General features: G+C 26.8%; 5 non-coding genes across 5 annotated transcripts; all 5 read left to right on the top strand.

The window, feature by feature from the left end:
- The first annotated feature begins 6,596 nt into the window (after positions 1-6,596).
- On the top strand, positions 6,597-6,671 carry LOC145845954 (small nucleolar RNA SNORD83). The gene has a single exon (XR_014370608.1). It is a non-coding gene; the product is annotated as a small nucleolar RNA SNORD83 (small nucleolar RNA).
- Positions 6,672-11,348: 4,677 nt separating this feature from the next.
- Positions 11,349-11,417, top strand: LOC145845952 (small nucleolar RNA SNORD31). The gene has a single exon (XR_014370607.1). It is a non-coding gene; the product is annotated as a small nucleolar RNA SNORD31 (small nucleolar RNA).
- Positions 11,418-12,173: 756 nt separating this feature from the next.
- LOC145845955 (small nucleolar RNA SNORD61) lies at positions 12,174-12,241 on the top strand. The gene has a single exon (XR_014370609.1). It is a non-coding gene; the product is annotated as a small nucleolar RNA SNORD61 (small nucleolar RNA).
- A 2,038-nt stretch (positions 12,242-14,279) lies between these two features.
- On the top strand, positions 14,280-14,348 carry LOC145845951 (small nucleolar RNA SNORD31). The gene has a single exon (XR_014370606.1). It is a non-coding gene; the product is annotated as a small nucleolar RNA SNORD31 (small nucleolar RNA).
- A 1,216-nt stretch (positions 14,349-15,564) lies between these two features.
- Positions 15,565-15,634, top strand: LOC145845950 (small nucleolar RNA SNORD31). The gene has a single exon (XR_014370605.1). It is a non-coding gene; the product is annotated as a small nucleolar RNA SNORD31 (small nucleolar RNA).
- The last annotated feature ends 6,585 nt before the right edge of the window (positions 15,635-22,219 follow it).

Genomic DNA, 22,219 nt, shown 5'->3' with positions numbered 1-22,219 from the left:
TTTAAAAAAAAAAAATTTTAGATAGCTTTTTAAGATAAGGAAAATAATTGTCTTTAAATTTTTATGTTTTTTGAAAAATTAATAAATTTGCCTATAAAATTAACTTTATGTTCGTCTATTTGGTTACACTTTTAATATTTATATGTTTATATATATATCGAAAACTGAAAGGTTTTTTGCGCACCAGATCCTAAAACCAAATACTTTCAGCACTTTTTTTTGTCGTTCAATAAACTATTATACTATTAATTTTGCCCGCAAAAGATATTTTCTTGTTATTCTGGAATCTGGATAGCTGAGTAAAAAAATTGTGTATATTTACTTTACGCTGATAATTCAATAAAAAAGTCAAAAAACGTTAAAAAAGATATTTTTGAGAGTAAACTATATTATCTAAGTTTTCTAAAAATTATGTGTCTTAAACACATATGTAAAATGTCAAAAAACATTTAAACCTTTTAAAAACATTTAATAAAAAGTACATTTTAAAAAGGCACACAACACCTGCACAAAATAATTTAGATTTTATAGATAAAAAATTCAGTATTCTTTTTAATTTTTTTTTGTCTTAACTTTAAATATCATGCTCGAGCAATTTTATGGCGATTCGACCATAAAAATTTGGCAGCTTTGCTGTACAATGTGCATTGTGCAGTGCACATTCAACAGTTAGTATTTGGTGCTTAATAAAAAAGTACTAAGTTGTATTTATTCTTGTTGTAAAAAAATTTACAGACTAAGTTAAAAAATTCAAAACTGGTGAGAACGCTGTTTTATATAATGTATTTTTTAAATATATTGAAAATAGAACGTTTTATAAATAAACGAGAACTTTAAAAACTAAATAAATTATACATTAAATATGTGTTTTCAAATATTATTGTATGATTTTTCTTTATTTATTATTTATTGAAGAGTAAGCATAGCATTAACTATTTTCGAACCACGATCCCAGCTGACTGATTTTTTTTGTAAATTTTGAACTTTTTGTCCAGAAACTAAAAAAGCCATAAATGTTAAGTTGCAAGTTTGGTTTGCTCACTCTTTTCAACATATTCAAATAAACAGACCCAGGAAATCACCACCAAATGTAAGTTTAATTTGACTTTAAATATGCATTTAAGTTAGTTTTCTATTAAGGTATAAATCAAAAACTAGACTCATAGTTAATATCTTTTTCACCTCAGTATTAAAATTTTTCCAAATTTTATTCTCAACATAATATATTGGCTTAAATAAAAGTTATTCAATATTACAAGTACAAAGTTACTTTAAAGTAGAGTTATTTTATTTGAAATTCATTATCTAATTAAGCATGTATTATTCAAAACATCATGATATAATGCATTTTACAAATAAAATAAATTGACATGCATGCAGGGTGCACTTAACCTGGTTTTCTGAAAAACCAAAATTTGAAATTACAAAAAACCTATAAATTCACCAATTAGGCTAAGATGAACCTGAAAAGTCTGGAAATTTAGTCAATGTTTACATATTAAGCAGTAAAATTTCAATTAGAAATAACTATTTATCTTATAACTATTAATTTTTCTCAATATCAAAGGTTTTTTATAAAATGGCTTTACAGTATCTTTTAACTTTTTTATCAACTAATTGAAAATGTCTAATAAACTATTTACACATTTTTTTTTACCCTACACTTAACATAAAACTTTAAAATATTAACTTACAAAATCCTGTAAGAAAATTAAAAAATCTGGAAATTTTTTTTTTAAATAAGTGGCCACCCTGAGCTTGGTCACTGGTTTTGGTAAGAAATCCTTTAAATGAGTGTTTAAGGAACTAGGTTGGATAATTGACTTGGTTAATAAATATTGTACAGCTTCAACACTAAGTATTCAAACTAAAACTAAGATATTGTCCACAAAAAGTTATTCATACCTGCACATTTGCAAATTTTCATTTCAGTGATCACTGAATCAAATATTAGTTTTATATGTTATAAAGAATTAGTATGTCCTTTTAGCTAAAAAATATTATAAAAAAAAACATTATATTCCTAATAAACTAGTCAATTCAACCAACAGTATTTATGCTATTACTAAAGGCCAAAGTTTAAGGTTTTAATACTTACATTGTAACAAAACATTAATTATTTCTTTAAAAACTAGTGTTTTTTATTAGTTTATCTATGCTCATTAAAATAGATTTTATTAACCATAGGATTATTTATTTTAAGAATCATCATTATTTGAAAATAAAAGTCCTTTAAAGTTACGTGCAGATAATTGAATAGAAAATGAGAATTGCCTGGTAAATACAATAACTTATTCTTATGGGGATTGTGACAACTCAATGTTACAAAAACCAAACTTTTCACTTTTATTGCTTGGAAATGAATATTTAACTTAAAGTTGTTATTAAACTTATTTTAATCATATTAACAATTTTCAGATTGTGCCAAACATTAGAAATGAAGTCTAAGAACTCACTACCCCAGTTGCACCACAAGTTAGTATCACTTTTTTTTACAATCATCTTTGTTATATTGTTATGGAATGACCTTGGTATTCAATATACATAGTTTTATACATTATTCAAACTTAATATGCATCTAACATGGTTAATTTGATAGTTGTACAGTGTTTTGCAACAGGCTAAATCAGTTTTTGTTTTAATTGCCAAATATCAGTTTTTTTCTTTTTTTTTCTTGAAAATTTTAAAACTTCATTATATGTCATTTCAAATGCTTGAAAACTTAAATAAATTGAGTTATTTTTATTAACCTAAGGTAAATCTTATTAAGATGTGAATTTATTTTTAAGTATTAACAGGGTTGCCAAAAAACCTGGAATCTGGAATTTGATAATTAAGATTAAAAAACCTGGAGTTAAATAATTTTTGTTTATTTTTTTTGAATTTTGAACAAAAATCTGGAATTTTGAATAGTAGTCACCTAAAAATTCTGGAAAAACCTGAAATTGTAAATAACTTGTACATGTTAAGTAGTAGAATTTAAATTTTACACAAAAAAATATCATATAGATGACATTTATTTGTCATCATTTAAGTTTTTGTATTAAAAAACTCATTTAAGTATCTATTCAATGTTTTTATACCATTTAAATAGTTTGTACCTTAATCTTTTTCAAACTAAAATAAACCTAAACATATACTTTTATAGACATGGAGGTTACTTTTTAAGTACTGGATAAAACTTTCAAAAACCAGTGGCAACTCTTTTTGATCATTGATCATTTGGTTATTTTCCCCTTTTTAAATATACTGATATAAAGCAAAATTTTCAAAAGTAATTTACTTTAGCAGGCTTAAAGCTAGGAAGCTTATTTTTTTTATATTTTTTTAATTTTTGTCTATTTATGTGATTTCCCAGTGTTAAAAAATTTGACCAAGCATAATTTCAAAATTTTCATTTTTGAGAGGCAACAGATGCACTCTAATGTACACACATGACTGTAACAATAAACTAAATTATTTAAATATCAGTCATCAACTTATTAAATATAACATTTTAAAACAGGGTTGTTACTTAACCTGAAAACCTTGAAAAACCTGAAATTTTTATCAATTTTAACATGTTCAGTAGTAAAATTATACTTGACAATAAAAATCTATTGCATAGATAAATTTCTTTGTCATCATCAAAAATTTTTTATATAAATATTTTTATCTTATAAAAGATTTTAGTAGCTGATTTTAGTAGCTCTACAGTATCTTTTTAATGTTTTTTGTATTATTTAACACAGATATATTTTAATTTAAACCTGGAAACCTACCTATAAAAACCTGGAATTTGAGAAATTAAAATAAAAACCTGGAGTTTCAACAATTTTCACATGTTCAGTAGTAAAATTTTGATTTCACTCAAAACATTTATTATATATAATATTTATATTTGTTCATTATTTATTTATTAAATTATAAATAAATAAAAATTGTCTTCATCAATTTTTGTTTATTATATAAATAAATAAAAATTGTCTTCATCAATTTTTTTAAAATGAGTGGCAACCCTGCACATATCATTTTAGGCATACATTTTGCTAGAACTTGAAACTTTTTCTTGATTAATCAACTGTAGCTTGTATGCAAAATTAAGGTAATTCTGAAACCTGCTATAGCAGTGGTTTTCAAATTGCCAAAAAAAATCAATTGAAATTTTAATAAATGCAGTAACTATTTTTCATTTAACAAAATAAAGTTACACAAACTAACATTGTCAAATTTAAAAATATTTTTTAGAATTGAAGACAAAATGAAAGGCTTTGCCCTTATAGAACACAAGGAGTTGTGGATAAACATGCTGTGGTTAGTTGTTAAAATTTATGCAAAAAGTTTTTTTTAATGCAAATAATGATGACTTTGTGCACCACTCTATTATATAATCACCACTAATTCTAGTCTAAACTCTTTTTTTATTTCAGATCACTGGTTCACTCTCAGCTGTGATGAAAGACAATTTCCTGTGGCTCTTAAAGGTATGTAAAATTAAAAAAAAAAAAAAACAAATTAATTAAAAAGCTTTGATGACAATTTAGAAGCGCTTGCATATACTATTGATGACTTCTCTATCCCACTGAGCATAATAAGAAATGTAACATTTTTTAATACCTACTTGTCATACATTAATATTCAAAACCTATATTTTACAGAAAAGAGCAGCCTGATTACCAGACTAGAGCAAGGAAAGTGCAATACTGTCAGTGGTTAGTTTTTACCTAAGTTTTTCCTAAGATTTATTTTATTTAGTAACAATAAATGGTTATTTGAGATTTAGAGATATTATAGTGCAAATAAGTTCCAAACCTTTAATTAAATAAGTATTTGGCGTTCCCTTTGCAAAAATTAAAAATCTTGGCTTGCTATGTGTTTTTCAGCAATTGAAATGTGAACTACATACGTTGTCAATTGACATTCTCTATAACAATTATTTTTATTAATAACTTAATTAAATAGTTCTTAAACCATATCAATTTAAATTCCAACAGATGCTATGGTGACTGCAAAGTTTCTTTGATAGTAGCTGAAAATATAACAGGCCATGACAGAAACAATACCCATTAAAAAGGTAAATTATCTTAATACTTATTAAATTTACTAGTAGAAAAGCTTAATTGCATGATAGAAAATTTTTGTATCAGATATGCATTGATGATACACCCAGCTCTCCTGAAATTAATACATTTTATTGAAAAATGAATAAATGTTTACTTGTAATGGTCTAACAAATTTTTTTTTTCAGAAGTTACCATCATAGTTGAACCAACATACAGCTTGTTAACATAGGAGGTTTCAGTAAAGGTTAGAAATAGTAAATTAGATATGAAAGTTTTTAAGTTATAAACAATGATGAGAATTACTTCTGGTCCTTTTTGACAACAGATGACAACATAAGAAGCTCTGATAAAATATCTTAAATTGAGTATATTAATTATAAATTTATTTATTCAAAACTAATTTTATTACAGGATAAACTGAGTCAGTTGATCTCATCAGTTTCTTGTATAAAAAGGTAGTTAATGATTTATTATAATATTATACAATGTGTCCTCAAAAAAGCACCATTATAATGCATATATTACTTGTGGTTGTCAAAAGGGACTAAATTAATTGTTATATTTGTGGGTGAGTTGGTAAATTTATGTATTTGCATAACTCAAGAATATAACATACATTTGAATTTATAATACTAATACTTATAACAAGTCTTCTACAATGAATTCATTTTAAATCAGAATATTTCTACAGAAGCTGAGCACTTGAAGTGGATTCAAACTCTTCTCAAAGATTTTAAATTTTAACTATGAGATACTAACTGGTGAGTATTGTATAGTGAATTTTATAATATTTTCTAAAAGCAATGATGATGTTTTGATAGGGACAACTGAAATATACTGTGATTATTTATCGTTTTCTGAGCTTATAACTTCAAAGTTGATTTTTTTCATGCTTATGCTCAAATTTATGCTTAAACATAAATATTTTTATAGATCGCAATCCGAACAAACCATCACAAAACTGTAAAAAACATTGTAAAAAACCACATAAAACGAGACTGTGAGCAAGATGAAAAGTTGTTGTAAGTTTTTTGTAGTTAATGTTACAAGGATTAAATTAAAATAAAGTTTATTATATGATGAGATTAAAGGCATAGTTCACCTGAATTAATGGGATGACAACTTACTTTGCTGATTAAACATATTGTATTGATAACAAGTTATAATTTTATATACAATGTACCAACTGTTGTTAATTTTCAGACATTTTCTCATGAATTCTTTTGATGTGAAAAGACAAAAATGCCAACCTGTTCATTTTTGGTAAGTCTAGTCATGAAAATAATAACAATAATTTTAAGTAGCTGATGATGTTAACTTAATTCTGCCAAATGTATGCAATTTTTAGTAGGATTTGCAAATGATATGAACTACCGTTTTAAACTGAAGCTTCTTAAAACATATATCACTATTTTTTCATGCTTTTTTGTAAGCAATGTTCAATACTAACTACTTCTAACAGGTATCCTGTACCCCCAGGTCTGCATTTGTTGCATCAACTCTGGGCTCAATAGGTAAATATGTTTTGTTGAATTTGTAAATAAAGTCAATTGAGTCACAAGAAGATTTGAATAGTTTCAGCAGCATTTTGCAATGTAGACTGTGATCTATCACCCTTTTCTGATGGCTCGAATTAAATGTTAATATTAAAGTTTTTAAATGCTAATTCGCTAAATTGAATATTTTTAACAGCATAAAAGACTCGGTGAATGCTTCTTACCAAGTTCAGAAGTTGTGGTGTAGAAAGAAAACTTGTCTTCGAAGGTGAGATCATAGATTGTTATTAGAATATATTCTTAAGTTTAAATCAACTACAATGATGATGTTTCCACGTTCGCAGTTTCCACTGAATACTTTTTAAGTAAATGACAGCGAAAATCTTCCTTGGATGTCTGAGCAGTTATAGCATACACTAATGTATAAGATAAAAAGTTAGTGTAAGCTATTAATGTAGTTTATAAATTAATTACAGATTGTTGGATAAAGCATTGTCGGAGCTACAGCTATCCTATTTATTTGATGACTTGACTTCCTCCCTCCCTACCCGACCTTGTATAAAAGTAGGTATAAATTTTAAACTTTTATTTAGTACTTTAAATATTTTCTTTTTAAAAATAGCATTGATGATATTTTCTGTCAATCCCCTGAAATGAGATTTTTCATGTTGAAAACTGCTAACTTTCTGAGCTTAAAAACTAAAATCATCTAATTAATTGTTGTTTTACATCTTGTAAACTAAATTAAATGCTGTTATATATGAAAACACAGATGCGGAAAGAAATTGATGTTAAGATAGAACTGACGAATGGTCATTATTTCAAATAATCAATGAACCTTAACATATGAGTGCCAGGTAAGACATTTTTTATTTTGAAAAATAAGTTAACGCAAATAAGTTCAAAGCTTTATTCAATTGAGTATTTGGCGTTCCCTTTGCGAAAATTAAAATTCTTGGCTTGCTATGTGTTTTTCACCATATTAAATGTGATCTACATACGTTGTCAATTGACATTTCATTAAATGAATTTTTTTATATTTATTCTTACTTGACCATTAAATCGAAAAAAAAGTTTTAATTGATCGTAACTTTCAGATTTCCTAGTGTTTCTTCAGAGCAAGCATGGATCCATCCCAGTTTTAATGTGAGTTTAAATTATAAGTTAAAAAATATTTTTTAAGTACTATTAAACATGATAGAAAATTTTTGTATCTGATTTTACTGATGATACACCCAGCTCTCTGAAAACTAATAAAAAAATCAGCTTTAAGAAAAAAATAGTTGAATCATCAATGAAAAACCTTTTCTTTTTCAGATACCTGCCAGAAACCACCAAAAAAGATCAAAGACGTCAGAGCAGTTGTCCACAGTTTACTTTCAGAGGTAAGTATAATTTTATATTGTAATATGTACATTTATAACATTAATATAAATTGTCAATGATGACTTCAATGTCGCCCCAGTCTGAATATATTATGACGACGACTTGTTCTGAAACTAAATTTGAAATTGTTAAAAATGAAAACTTTTACTTATATGTTTTTATTAAATTAAATTTTCAGATCCATTTTCTCAAACACCCAAAATGAAACAGAGTCATCATTAAAAATAGTAAGTTCTTGAATTGATATTTTGTTATTTAGTCAAAATTTTTTGCTAAAATGATGAAAAACCTTGTGTATGAGTGAATCAGTTATTTGTCATTAAGCTAGAAATAGCTGAACCCAATGACAAGGCTGTTTTGCTGAGATTTTAAATGGTTTATTACCAGTCTGATAACATTTATTAAAGTTTTAAAATATGTCAACTTTTAACAATTTAAAAGCATAACTTAATTACAGGCAGCAACTGATGATTTAGGAAACTTACTCTAACCAACAACAGTTTCCAACATTTGTGAAGGTTAAGTTTTTGGTTGCTTACATTAATCAAATGTTTAAAAGTAATCAATAAAACTGCAATGATGATGTTTCCACGTTCGCAGTTTCCACTGAATACTTTTTAAGTAAATGACAGCGAAAATCTTCCTTGGATGTCTGAGCAGTTATAGTAAAACTAAACTTGAAATTTTTATATTTACGTACTGTTGAATGAAATAACTTAAATTAAGTATTCACTTTTAATTACAGAATTCTGAGTGGCGCAGCTTGAAACTTCCTTTCAATGTATAAACAAAGTGAGTTGTGTTTTAGTTTTATTTTATATAATAAACTGTTGTATGATGACAAACTTTCGCTCTCCTGAATAACTTTAAATGTTGATAAACCAATATGATTACTTCTGACAACAAACATGATGTAGAAATAATGTTCTCTTAATTTTCTCTGAATGATCAACCAAAAAATAATTTTACACAGGTACTTCAAAACTATTCATGCTTGCAAAGGGTACTGCAGAACACTCAAGTTTGTTCAACCAAGTTTGTTCTCAGACTAATTAATGTTTTAGATTTTCTTACTAAGATATTTAGAAAATGCTTAAATGATTATATTTAGTTATCCCTGTCATACGAACTTAATGGTGAAAACATCTCAATGATCACGCTACTTGAGTATTGTAAACATATGAGTTTAATGTTTCCAGCGTTTTAATGTTAAATATACTTTTTAGGTTTGAAGAAAATTTCTGATAAACATCAGCTTGAATCGGTGAATGTGAAAACAATGGATCAGAATAGACAACTAAAGTATTCAGGCTGGAAGGTGAGAATTTGAATTTGTTATACATTTAATTGTCTTGACACTTAATGATGATTGAAATATTTGCTATTATGAAAAACAAGGTTTTAATGCTGACATATTTTTCACCAAGATCGCTGACATGTGTTTTGCAAATAAGTTACGTAAAAGTTTTTTACATATATAAGCTCAATTTTGTATATTTTTACAGATCAATGGTTGGTAGCTCAGTTGGCCGATTATCAAAGTTTTCCTATGGTCAATATAAGCAAGTATGTACCTTTTTATTATTATGTATTGTAATTCATTTTTCTAATTCTTCAATGTCTCATATATGTTAGAAGGATTCGCTAAAAATGATAAATAAAACGAAAGCTTTTACCAAGCCATCACCAACTTTTCTTGTGTTGTTTGATGGAAGTCTGCTTTTCGACATGTTTATATAAAAACAAAGAAATATGTTAGATGTACCCAATATTTTAGAGTCTAAATAATTATACAACTTGAATAGATATATAACCAGTTTAATAAAAATTCCAGTATAAGTTGACCATTTTTTGTTTTAAATATTGACTCCAGTTTTTTAACAGTTGAGTGGAGAACTACCGAACTAAGAAACCACCACCAGAAAAAAAGTTTTGTTCAAAACAATTATAAGGTTAGATCGTTGATTGTATTTGTTGTAATTAGAGCAATATTATTCATGTTATTAATACTGCAATGATGATGTTTCCACGTTCGCAGTTTCCACTGAATACTTTTAAAAAGTAAATGACAGCGAAAATCTTCCTTGGATGTCTGAGCAGTTTTATTCTAAATAGCAACTGCTATTTACAATTATACATAAATACTAAAATAAGATTGCTATTTACGAAAAACGTAGTTTAAATTAGAAGGCTATCATTATTTATAATTAATTACAGGAGCAATTTGAAGCCACAACATATGTTCTTCGTTATAATGAGATCGCTACATCCCAAACAACTTCATACCAGAGTAAGTTTAACTTATAAAATCTTTTGCTGTTAGTATTTCATCAAAGCATTGATGCTATTTTCTCTCAATCCCCTGAAATGAGATTTTTTCATGTGAAAATTGCTAACTTCCTGAGCTTAATTAATATAAAATAAAATTGAAGTAACATTGTTTTATAAATTAACGAAGAACATTTTTATTACAGGCAAACACCATGATGCAATAATAACTGATCAATGCTGGTTTCACTTGAAGTCAAGAAAGAAAGGTAAATTTTAATTCTAGTTTTTATTAATCATTAAATATATTAATATTTTTTTGCATTAATTAAGCCGACTAGTTTTCTTCTTACATGGATTATTAGCGACATACGGTGCACACAGAAAATACAATAAATAGCTTGAAAAATGAGAGATATGTGACTCTTCAAGGCTGATTTGTGACAATTTTATAACAATAACTATTAAAACTGACGATTTAAGTTAAAATATTTTATTATTTAAAAATTTTTTAATACTTACCAGATTTCTTTGAGAACAAACGCTTCAAATAATCAATGGACTACACAAGCATAAGTAATAGGTAAGAAATTTTTCTTGAAAATAAAGTAAGCGCAAATAAGTTCCAAAGCTTTATTTAATTAAGTATTTGGCGTTCCCTTTGCGAAAATTAAAATTCTTGGCTTGCTATGTGTTTTTCACCAATTTAAATGTGATCTACATACGTTGTCAATAGACATTTTATTGAATATAATATTTTTAATATGTATATATTGATAAAATATGTTTGATTTTACAATAATTTTACAGAACACAGTAGGAAACCACCACTCGAAGTACTAGTTGTTGATTCATTTAGTTTCAAGGTGAGTTGCATTATTAAATTTTATTATAATTTTTTTTTCAATATCTTAAACATGATAGAAAAGTTTTGTATCTGATTTCACTGACGATACACCCAGCTCTCTGAAAATAAATAAAAAAAAAAACATTTTTAAGAAGATAATAAAATCCAATTGAAAAGTTTTTCTATTTCAGATACCTGCCAGAGACCATCAAACAAGATCAAAGACGCCTGTGAAGTTATTCACTGTTTACTTTCAGAGGTAAGTGTATATTTTAATATTATAACATGTATAATTTTTATATTAAATAAATTGTCAATGATGACTTCAATGTCGCCCCAGTCTGAATAGAACTGACGACTGACTTGTTCTGAAACTAAATTTTTAACTAAAATAATTAAAACTTTTATATACATTTTAAAAAACAAATTAAATTTTCAGGACTTTTTGTTCTAACGTCTATAGTGGAAACAAATCGTCATTTAAAAAAAGTAAGTTATTACATTACTATTTAATAATAAACTAATAACAAATAACTGAAATGATGTTGAAATTTATTATGAGTGAATCAGTTATTTGTCATTAAGCTAGAAATAGCTGAACCCAATGGCAAGGCTGTTTTGCTGAGATTTTAAATGGTGTATTACCAGTCTGATAGCATTAAATTAAAGTTCTAAAATATTCCAAGTTATTTTATTATTAAATAGCTTAACTTAATTACAGGTTACCAGGGATTGAAAATATTGAGCTTAATGAAGCAAATGTTGTCATTCCCAACTTTAAAAAAGGTCAGTTTCTAAAATGTTCGTGTTGTTTGAAATTGTTTGTTAAATTTCGTAATACTGCAATGATGATGTTTTCACGTTCGCAGTTTCCACTGAATACTTTTTTAGTAAATGACAGCGAAAATCTTCCTTGGATGTCTGAGCAGTTTTAATATTAAAATAATTTTAGTTCTTACTCATAAAAAAAAAAAAAAAACTATATTATTGTTTCAGGCTTAATATGAAGGTGAGATTTTTCACCAAGATCGCTGACACGTGTTTTGCAAATACACGAGTTGATGCCACCAAATCACAGAGACAAATAAAAAGTAAGTCGTTTTTTTAATTATTATTTAATAAAATAATTTTAAAGCAATGATGATTCTGTCTCGTTCGTCAGATAAATTTTGTTGACCTTTTCTCTAAGAAGTCCTGAGCTTAATATAAATCAGTTAATATTACTTGTAGTTTATATTGAATTAATACCTAGCCATTATTTTTTTAGATACCATCCATCTTTACCATTTTATCTTTAAAGAAACAATTGGTGTTCAATGGAAGAAAAAAAGCACGTTGAAGGTGAGAAAAGTTTTAGAATGTGTTGTTAAAACTGTAATAAAAAAAAATGATGAGAATTACTTCTGGTCCGCGTTAACAAATGATAACATAAGAAGCTCTAATAAAATCGATTCAACAGTTTTCTTAACATAAATTATATTATAAGTTGTATAAATAAAAATAATTATTTGAAAATATTTTCAGGCATGACACATTGGCAACTACCACCCAAAACTCGAGCCATCCTCAATATTGCACAGTGAATAGTCAGAGGTAAGTAGCATATTGTAACTTATAGTTTATAAACTGAATATGTCCTCAAAAAAGCACCATTATAATGTATATATTACTTGTGGTTGTCGAAAGGGACTAAATTAATTGTTGTATTTGTGGGTGAGTTGGTAAATTTACATATATTTGCTAAACTCAAGAATATAGCATACATTTGCACGTAGATATATAATTAAAATTTCTTTGGTTCAAAATAGTTACTAACTAAATTAATTTTTGTAGCATTAGAAGTCTCATGACTAAGCAGAAACCCTGAAGTAATCTCTTAAATTGTTAGTTTTCAACTTTTTCTATTTTAAACTTTAGTTAAAGCTTTGATGATGTTTTGATAGGGACAACTGATATTCTGTGATTATTTATCGTTTTCTGAGCTTAATGACAAGTCACATACGTATTTGATAATAGTTTATATATAAAAAGCAATAAAAATATCATTTTACAGTGACGAAATTTGGATACAGTTATTGCTGTTTCCATACAAGAACAAATTTACAGTTAAGAACTTTTGTGTTTATTAAGTATTTTACATTTATTATATTAGAATATTTTTATTATATGATGAGATTAAAGGCATAGTTCACCTGAATTAATGGGATGACAACTTACTTTGCTGATTAAGATTTAAACTTAATTCCATTAATTGCTTTCTTCTTTATTAAAAGCTCAATGTGTTTTTTTACAGATGGCCATACTAACTGATGAGGCTAAATTTTGAGGCGTCAATATCTCACCAAATTGTCCAGTCACCACAAAATAGTAAGTTCGTTTTGAATAAATGTTTCTAAAAATCGCAAATAAGTTCCAAGGCTTTAATTAATTGAGTATTTGGCGTTCCCTTTGCGAAAATTAAAATTCTTGGCTTGCTATGTGTTTTTCACCAACTTAAATGTGATCTACATACGTTGTCAATTGACATTTTATTTACGACAATTAAATTTTTTATGACTCATGGTAGTTTTAATATTTTTCAAACAGCTAATTCTTTTTCAGAATCAATAAAGGAATGCAGCTCTTCAATTAGTCGACTGAACAGAAACATCAGGTAAATGTAATACTTTTTATTTATCAATCACGCATTGGTATTGAGTTTTAGCTATTTTGTTTATGTAAGTAGATAAAAATTATCCGATGCTATAGAAATATCAGAGAGAAATGTGTAATTGTTGCTTATCATATGAGTGAATAATATAAGGGATCTCTCATACATTTATATTTAATAATATTTAACTTAGGTTTGTAAGTTAATTAAAGTTTAATGAAAACAAAATTTTTAGATGCACGTTGAATATGAATAATCAAAAATCAACGACTCCTTGAAACTAGCCTCCAAGGTAAGAATATTTTTTTCTAATTATGCATTTAAAAATAAAAGCAATGATGATATTTTCTGTCAATCCCCAGAAATGAGATTTTTTCATGTTGAAAATTGCTAACTTTCTGAGCTGAATATAATATAAAATAATTTTATAGACAATTAATAAGCATAATATTGATTACAACTAACTAAACTCAGAAATATTTTTAGGACATTAGGCTAAACTCATGAAAACTGAGTGGTCTGAAAAAAGAATTGAATTATATACAACTTCGGTTAGTTTTCATTCAATTTTTATTTTATACATTTATTAAATTGTCAATGATGACTTCAATGTCGCCCCAGTCTGAATGTATTTGACGACTGACTTGTTCTGAAACTTAATAAAATAACTGATTGAAAACTTTTCTTTATAAGTAATCTTAAATAAGATAACTTTTCAGATCCTTACCCTCGGATATTCAAAATGAAATACAATCAATTAAATGAAGTAAGTTTTATATTGATAACTATATATTAGATAATTGATAAGAAGCTAATATATGAGATACTTTGTGTATGAGTGAATCAGTTATTTGTCATCAAGCTAGAAATAGCTGAACCCAATGGCAAGGCTGTTTTGCTGAGATTTTAAATGGTGTATTACCAGTCTGATAGCATTTATTAAAGTTTTAAAATATGTTAACTTTTAACAAATTTAAAAGCATACTTAATTACAGGCAGCAACTGATTGAATAAGGAAACTTACTCTAACCAACAACCGTTTCCAACATTTGTGAAGGTTAGTAATTTTAATTGCTTTTAATAATCAAACTGTTAAAAATAATCAACACAACTGCAATGATGATGTTTCCACGTTCGCAGTTTCCACTGAATACTTTTTAAAAAGTATATGACAGCGAAAATCTTCCTTGGATGTCTGAGCAGTTATATATTTAGTTAATTAGTATTATACTAATACCCATAAAAACTTGAAAATTAATAATATTATTTTCACAGGCTGAACGACTACTGCAAGTTGATGCTACAAAATCACAAACAAAAAGTAAGTCAAATTTTACACTTATGTATCTTATGAATTTATATGAAAAAATTTAAGCAATGATGATTTTGTCTCGTTCGTCAGATTAATTTTGTTGACCTTGTCTCTAAGAAGTCCTGAGCTTATAAATTTAATAATTTATAATTTAACTTATAAAATTAGATAATCTTGTTAACATTGACTAAATTATTTGCAGATAGTAATGCAGGTTAGGTGTGCGGTTTTGGTGTACAAGCTTTTCATTCCAATTGTCAAGTATACAAAGGTAATTTAATTTGCTAATTTAAATTTGTTTATAAATAAGCAATGATGATATTTTCTGTCAATCCCCAGAAATGAGATTTTTTTATGTTGACAATTGCTAACTTCCTGAGCTTAAAAAATCGAAGTATTTAATTTTTAAACACATCTAATATAAACTTAATCGATACATTTGATTAAATTTCAAATATTTACAGTGCAGATGGATGTTATCCTATTCGGTGGAAAACTTGAATAAGGGAATAAGACACCAGGTGAACTTTAATTTATTTCTTGTTTTATTTATATTTAAATAAATTGTCAATGATGACTTCAATGTCGCCCCAGTCTGAATTTTCTATGACGACTGACTTGTTCTGAAACTAAAATTTTAACTTTAATAAATCGAGATTGTTTTGGCAGATTTATAATTTATTTTTTGTTTTCAGGTATCTTTTTCTATACAACAAATGATCACCTGTTGAGACAGATATCGCAGCACGACCCAAGGTAAATAGTTAACCTTTTATACAATGATTATTTGACTAATATTTAAAAAATTTACAATGATGATTACTTTATACCATCTTTCGACTGAATACAGCATGTCGAAAACTTTTATCTGACACAATATATATCAATTCAAAAACATAATGAATTTGATTTTCAACAACTAATTAAATTTTATGCCTTCAGATCTACAACGGCAGTCGCGAAAATATCCCGGTTTTTGATTGTAGAAGACAACTTGTTCAAGCAGGTAAGCAATTGAATATAATTAGATAATAAAAATATAATACCATAATGATGAGAAATTCCACGAGACATAATAAATAATATTATTGCTGAGTTGGGTGAGATCCTGAATGGTCAAATAATAAAATAAATTGATTTTTCAAATTAGATTCAAAATAATAAGTTTTTTTTATTGAATAAACAATATATTGTTGTTAATTTTACAGATTGCCAGCTGTTGCAACTTGGTACATCCTTCCTTGGGCATCTATTAGACATCCTTCCTTCCAAGTAAGTTGTTGATATATCATATATTAAAGTATAAAAGTTAAATAAAAATAAAAACGCAAATAAGTTCCAAAGCTTTATTCAATTGAGTATTTGGCGTTCCCTTTGCGAAAATTAATTTAGTTGAGAGATGTGTAATTGTCAAGTAGATAATGCTTGAATGATATAAGGAACTCTCAAACATTTATTAACTAGTAAATTAATTATAATAATTTACAATATACTATTCTTACTGAATTTTTAAAACGCAGAAACGGCCACAAGGAGTCCTCAGCACATGAAGGCGCCTGACGGTTGTTCTACAGTCCTATTAAATTAAATATTTGTTTGTGTGAAAATAAACTTGAAAATTTTGAAACTATATGTGTTGTTGTATAAAAATTCTAGTTTATTTTTATGTTCATATTAAGCGCTTTTATATAAGTTCAATTGTATCCAAATATAAAGATCTTCACGTTTGTATAGTAATCTAAATGATAAGACATAAAAAAATTCATTCATATTTTGAATACCCAATTTCTTTGACTTAGTAGTGTCGTTTGCGCATATTATAAACCAGTATGTTAGTTTTGTTATTTACTAATTAGTTATCTCTAGTGATAGAGCAATGTTTACTACTAAGATTAGGATTTCTCAGACTAAGTATAGACTTCACATCAGAGTTATTGTAAAAATTCCCTTAAATAAAAAGTCAATCGCAAGTCGTAAAGTTTTTGATTTTTTTGGATATTTGCATAAATAGGCAATTACGTAATACAACTAGGTAGGCAGAACAGTGCACTCTCCCCGCGAAAAACAGCAAGCCATATAAAGATATTTCATCCCTGGTTGTTCTATACCAAAAAAGTACTTTGCCAGTTTTATTTTCTAACTTCTTTGTAGTAATTAATGTAAGTTACATTATGGGAGACTTTTGTTGCTCTTCATCATGAACTCAATATATGGTAAAATTTGTTTAGTGACCACCGAAGTTGTATTTAAGGGTGGGGCAAAACCCGTTTTTTTAAATAAGATCTTATTTTATATAGTTTTACTATGCTACAATATACTTTTGATAGATTTTAAAAACTTTTGATAGATATATCCGGTCGATGGCAAAAACTGTTTTCTTATGGGAGGCGAAAACTAAAATTACAAAAACATACTATTTCACTAAAAATCTGCGTTATACGCTTTTTGAGATAACTACCTAAAACTTTTAAATGTTCCTTAAAAATTCTGTCTAAACAAAATATTGAAAAACAGTTTTTTTTGTTATACAAATTTAAATTGTAAAATTTTGTTACAACAGAATTTTGTAAATATTGCATGGAACATTTTCAGAAGATTTCAGCTAGTTATCTCAAAAACCGTTGGAGGATATAGATTTCTAGTTATTTACCGTTTAAGTTTGCGCCTTACATAAAGATCCTATTGTTGCCTTCGACCGGCTATATCTCCAAAATTATTTTGAATATTCAAAATCTGTTAAGAGCATCTTTTGGCTTAATAAAAATATAGAATAAGATCAAATTTCAAAAAATAAAGTTTTTTAATCCCCTATGCCCTTACCTTTTTTGCAGAAAACCTGAAACTAATACAGTATATTCAGTCACTTACCTTTACAAAACATAGATCCCAGCCGTATCTAATTGATAGTTCTACAAGGAACTGTTAAATTTTTAAAGAGTTCATATTCAAGTAATTTTCTCAAATTAGGATCCGGTAGACAATTTATTACTACTACTAATATATAAATAATTACTATGGTTTATTGTCCAACAGAAAGCGCTCAAAAAAATTTTTCCAAGGACATGCAGTACGAAAAACCTCCCGGTTATCGAGTCATACACCAATCACACAGTTTAATGTCATACCTGAACAGATATCCACCACAAGGTTGCCATTAAATTTGAGTATGACAACTTTGGCGAATGAATAGATTCGGTGGTCACTAAACATATTAATAAAGATGTTTTTATATAAGATATATTAAAAAAAAATACTTAGAAACATGGAATTTCAAACACAATTCACTAAAAAACCAGGAATTTTAAACAAATTTTTAACGAAGTAAAATTTTAAATTGGAACGAACGTTCTACCATAATAGATAATTGTTTTTGTCATTAAAATTTTTTTAATTTGAAGTAGCTTTGCCGTATCTTTTCAATGTTTTTATACTGTTTAACTCAGTTTTATACTTAACTAAAAATAGACCCAGAAAGTGTACTTTTAAAAGCCTGGAGGGAATTCAGAAAGTAGTTTTTTGTACTTATCAACTTGCAGATCATTTCAGACTTTTCAAAAACTAGGAGAAAGAATAGCTAAGTTCTTTTATAAATTACAAAATAAGTTGATTCATTTTAGAAAAAAAAAAAAACAGTCTCAAGCTGCTTTTCAACATAATGTGTTTATCAAAACCATAGATCTCCTTCTAATATACTACGATAAAGAAATCGTCTAGGCTGATGAAAAAAAAGATTCTATAAGCTGAAAAATGTTCTGTTAGTTAATCTGTTAGTTCATCTTAATTAACGTAGAAAGAACAATATGTAAATAATATAAACAATAAGAGATAAAAAAATGAGTAACAATATCGCAAAATTTTATGAACTAATTTTGTTGAGCAACTTTGAAAGTAAGTTTGTAATGCAAAGTTTTTTTAAAGTTAAAAGCAAATGTAGTAAGAAGCTTCGTTGATTATAAGTTTAATTAACAACTACTGTTTGCGTTGTTAAAAAAAAAACAGTGCATATCATTTACTTTTCTAATACTGTAGTTCTAAGACGAACGTAGATGGTGTTTATAAAAAAAGTGTATACAAGTTATAGAAACTAAATATATAGTCTGTTCAGTCCATGAAGAATATTAACAAAGCTAAGGAATAAGTTGCTTAGTATAATAAACACAACTTTCAACAATGCTTAAAATACATGTTAGCTCAATTTGATCTGGCAATTAGTGTTTACTAGAAAATTTTGTTAGGAGATTAGTTAGTTAATTTATTCAAATCATTGTTAAACAAATAAAAAACAAAAATATAAACTTGTTTGTAAAATTTATAGGGTTTTTAATACAGAAAATAAAGTATGTATTTTAACTTTGTTTGATAACAAAATAAAAACATATTTATTGTATAGTTTCCCCTGATAGTATATAAAATTTGCTGAAATTAAAGTTGTGCTTTGAAATTTTTTTTTTGTACTTTCTAATTTTCAGCTCAACAGTTTTATAACTAGTTAAGAAGTTAATTTAATTAATTTTGATTACAAAATAGGATGATACATTATAGAAAAATCTCAGGCTGTGTTTAAATGTTCTATATACTTTTCTAAAAAATAGAGATCTCCTTCTAATGTTACTGGATCGAGAGCTAGTCTAGATGAATTAAAAAAGTATCTATTTTTTTTAAATTTTAAAATGTTTTCTTCTATTTTTTACTAATAATTCTATAAAAGCAAGAACGATATGTGAAATCGTAATCTTTTATGACTTTATTTTTTGAGCAACTTTAGAAGTAAGTTTATAATATTTTTTAATGGTTAAAGAAAATTTAATAAGTCGCAACTTCATTATTTGATAAAAAAAAGTAAATTTCTAGATGTTTTCTGGTATACTTTATAAAAAAGCTACTTTAACTATCACATAAAAGTTTGTTAAAAAAAGAACATGTTACAAGTATTGTTGTACTTGAAAAAATGAAGTATACAGAAAATAAATAAAATCGTTGATGTTTTAATCTCAACGTTCATAGGGCTCTTTTGCTACAAGCACGTGCCTGAAGCACTTTATGAGAACAGTCAGAACTACATTCTATAGTTACGCTTAATACAAAATATATAAGCTAAAACTTGTGCTTTAACTACTTTAGTAGCCAACATTTATGCTAAATCATCGAAATGTCTTTTAAAAATGTCATAAATACAAACATCTTTTGATTCATATATTCATGAACTTTGTAATTAGAAGAAACTAATTGTTACAGATAAAATGAAAAATGATTTAAAAACAATACCGCAGATCAAACGGCGAGAATCATAACGTTTTCTTGGTGGTCATGGCAGAGGTAAGCCTCCTCTTGCAGTTGCAAAAATGATTTCAAATTCACATAAAACAATTGATGTGCAAAATTTTTATCAAACTGGTTTTATCAGTTTAAAAAGTTCAGTATAGTTCCTATATGGAAAATCTAGATTTTCCTATTTATTTCTACACTCAGTTTTGAGTGTATTAAATAATAAAACCTTGCACAGCTATATAACAAGGCAAGTTTAAAATTTACTACATGTTGCGTATCCAATTTAAAACTAAAATAAATAGGTATCACAAGAAGGAATAACAATAAATAACTTTCATACACATCTTTACACCACAGTTCATGAAAGCAGTGATGAACCATATTAACAAAGCTACTAATAACAAAACTGCTAAAAGGCCTCAGGTCATGTGTTTGCTTTAATGGTAAGTTTTAAAGGTTAATAACGAAAGGTAGTTTTTAAAAAATATGTTTTTAGATCAACTTTGATGATATAGATCAAATAATACTAACCTTCAACAATTTGTGCGTCCTCAGCTTGTGTGAAAAATCTAACTACCACAGCAGAAATTTATCTAAAATCAATAGCTTTTCAAGATGGAAAAGCCATAAAAAATCCTTAAAATCGAGGTGACATTATTCAGGCTAAGGATACTGAAAATAACTCTGCTTTAAATGAAAGCCTTAAGCACTCAGTCTATAAAAATAAAATTTATTTGAAGTAAATCTTTAGTTTGTAAAAAAAAATAAATCATTTATACTTCAGGTATTATCCAAAAATGTAATAAACTACCACAAGGAACAGGAAGTACAAATATGTTTCATGCACCCAACCCCCGTATAACATATTATATGGGTTAAGCTTAGTGGAATAGGTTGAAGTGGTGCAAAAAATTAAGGGCCACAAACGCATCTGCAGAAAAATGGATGAGGGTAATAAAAAAAAGTCTGATTAACTTACAAATACATAAAAAAAGCATCCGTCAAACTGAAGCAAAGCTCTTTGTATCTTATGTATTTTAAACAAAAATAATTAAGTTTTTAAAGGTTTTATATATTTTTAGCGCTACTTTTAAATAAGCTTATGGAAGCATTGAATGTTAAATAATTGGGAAGAAGGATATATTCAACATGAACAACAAATAGATGGGAAAAGTTGTTGAATTCATGTCATTGAGGTTTAAAAATATAATATTTTAAGTAACTAGAAAAGGCTCTAACTTAAATTTATTATCAATATTGTATTAAATTCTATGCAGATGGCTGAAGAGATACTGAGAGTATTTCCAAATGAAAAAATAAAGTTTAGCAATACGGAGAACAAATCCGATGAAAAGAGTAATAATTGGAATATCTATTTTAGCGGCTGAAGGTTTTTAACAGTTGAAAAAGTATTATAGAAAAAAAATTAGCTAAAATAAAATGATAATAACTACTTATGTGCAATTTCATTAACAGAAGAATTAAAGAAAGAAGCAGAAAAAGAAAACAGATGACGAAGTGTATCGTTAAAATTTAAAGACTCTTACTATTTTGATTGAAATCTTGGGTATAATTTCACTCTTGTATCTCGAGTTCAATTAGTTGTCTGATATGGTCAGTTTTGGTGAAATATTAAGTAAATGTTAAACATTTCTTGATAAAAAGCGTGCAGATAACTGCTTTAATATAATAACAATTTCAAAATGTTTTACTATGAAGTTAGCTAAATTTTCACTGCACAATATTCTTAACTTTTCTATTCAATATTTAAGACAAGATGTTTAATTTTGTATTTTATTAAAAGATAAATAAAAAAGTTCAATCAATGTGTGTAATTTTTATATCTTAGTTCTGATGCGTACTATAGTTAACACAGGTATAATAACACGAGTCTACTTGTTGTAGTTATCCTAAAAAAGTGAAATTGAGTTTGCAAATTTTTCTGCAACA

The sequence above is a fragment of the Thalia democratica genome, unplaced genomic scaffold, assembly GCF_965202585.1.
Source record: "Thalia democratica unplaced genomic scaffold, ktThaDemo2.hap1.1 HAP1_SCAFFOLD_215, whole genome shotgun sequence".
NCBI classification, from domain to species: Eukaryota; Metazoa; Chordata; class Thaliacea; order Salpida; family Salpidae; genus Thalia; species Thalia democratica.
This window is presented reverse-complemented; position numbering and strand designations above follow the sequence as displayed.